The sequence below is a fragment of the Centrocercus urophasianus genome, unplaced genomic scaffold (genome assembly GCF_019232065.1).
Source record: "Centrocercus urophasianus isolate 14NV4802_14NV808 unplaced genomic scaffold, USGS_Curo_1.0 seq_10, whole genome shotgun sequence".
In the NCBI taxonomy this organism is placed as follows: domain Eukaryota; kingdom Metazoa; phylum Chordata; class Aves; order Galliformes; family Phasianidae; genus Centrocercus; species Centrocercus urophasianus.
Genome location: NW_024884142.1, coordinates 37,019,833 through 37,021,282, shown reverse-complemented (window position 1 = coordinate 37,021,282; position 1,450 = coordinate 37,019,833).

The window sequence follows — 1,450 nt, the reverse complement described above, 5'->3', positions numbered from 1 at the left end:
CATTATTTATGTACACGCAGGAACTCAGTACCCTTCCCCATTACCTTAGAAAAATGTTTATAGTGTTTATCTCCTGATTTCATCCGGCAGCATCCATCTATTTCTGCATAAACGATGAATGAGAGATTTGCCTAGTAACTGTCTCTTATGGCTCAGTAAATACTTGAATTTATTTGCATATCAAGCCAGCCGTGCTTATACTGCGCTCACTAAATGCAGCACCACAAAACACTACGCAGGGGAGGCTAGCTGGCCATTAACATGCTTAGATTTTATGTGAATGACTCCCTTCAACATTAATGGAAGTTACCTAAACAAATTGCCTTCCTATGAGGGAATAGACCATAACGTATCTAAATACTTATTATTCACTCTAGTTCAGTCATTCAAAGGGGTACCCAGCAAAGCAATGTAAAGCACCACTCTGGTGCTCAGTTTTCCCTGCAGTGTGGGGAGGGAGGTCACAGCGTCCAGCAGGCCAGAGGGGAATCTCACCCCATCCCACAGCCCTCCTCAACTGCTGACATACACTGGTGCAGCCAGCCTGCTTTGGGGTGAGAGTTATGTTGTTACCCATCTGTCACCGCATCCTCAGTGGCTATGCTAAGCAGATAGTTGCTTTATTTATTTGCAAAATCCGGGCTCCAGAGCCTCTGTGTTTATGGCTTCCTACCAACATGAAGGTGAAGCCTGGTGGTTTTGACTGAGTTTCACAGTGAGTATTGGAGGGAGTCCACAATACTAAAAGCAAAAGTCCACAAACCCCAGTGAGGTGAAGTCATACCATGCCTCAAAGTCATGTTTTTTTACATGAATTTGACCTTTCTGCTTCTCCTGCTACCCAGGGTGAGCAACTTTCATTCCATATCAGCCAGTGGGGCAGAGTGGGTCCAGCCATATGTAGCCATCTACATGCATGGGTTGCCCTCTCTTTCTGAGGGACCCTCACCACACTCGTTCCCTTGCTCCATGCAGTGACTGGAAAGCAAACTCTGAGGACAAGCCTTGAAATTCAGAGATATTTTCGTTAACAGATGATGAATTCATGCTATCACAGGTGTTTCAGAACTTATATTAAATCTACCTGCTACGGTTGCCACAGGTGATTTTTAATTAAATGAGGTTATTAAACAGGGAGACAATATTGCAAAAAAATATTATTGATCTCATGTCCTCAGCCATTATTTGTACACCATCACTGTGTCAGGCTGTTGACAAAGGAGACTGATGCTGAGCCAGCAAAGAAATGAGGTTGCTTGTCATTGTTGGAAAGAAGGGTCTGCTCAGGTGAGGCCCATCAGCTTGGTACTGTATCTCTGACCTGCTGAGAGCTCCTAGGGTAATATGGTGTCACAGGAAGCTGACACAGGTATTTCAGTCAGTGCCCTGGTAGCAGGAGAGGCTGCTGAACTGTCGTGGTTCATAAATGTGAATTATTCCCTTATCTTCT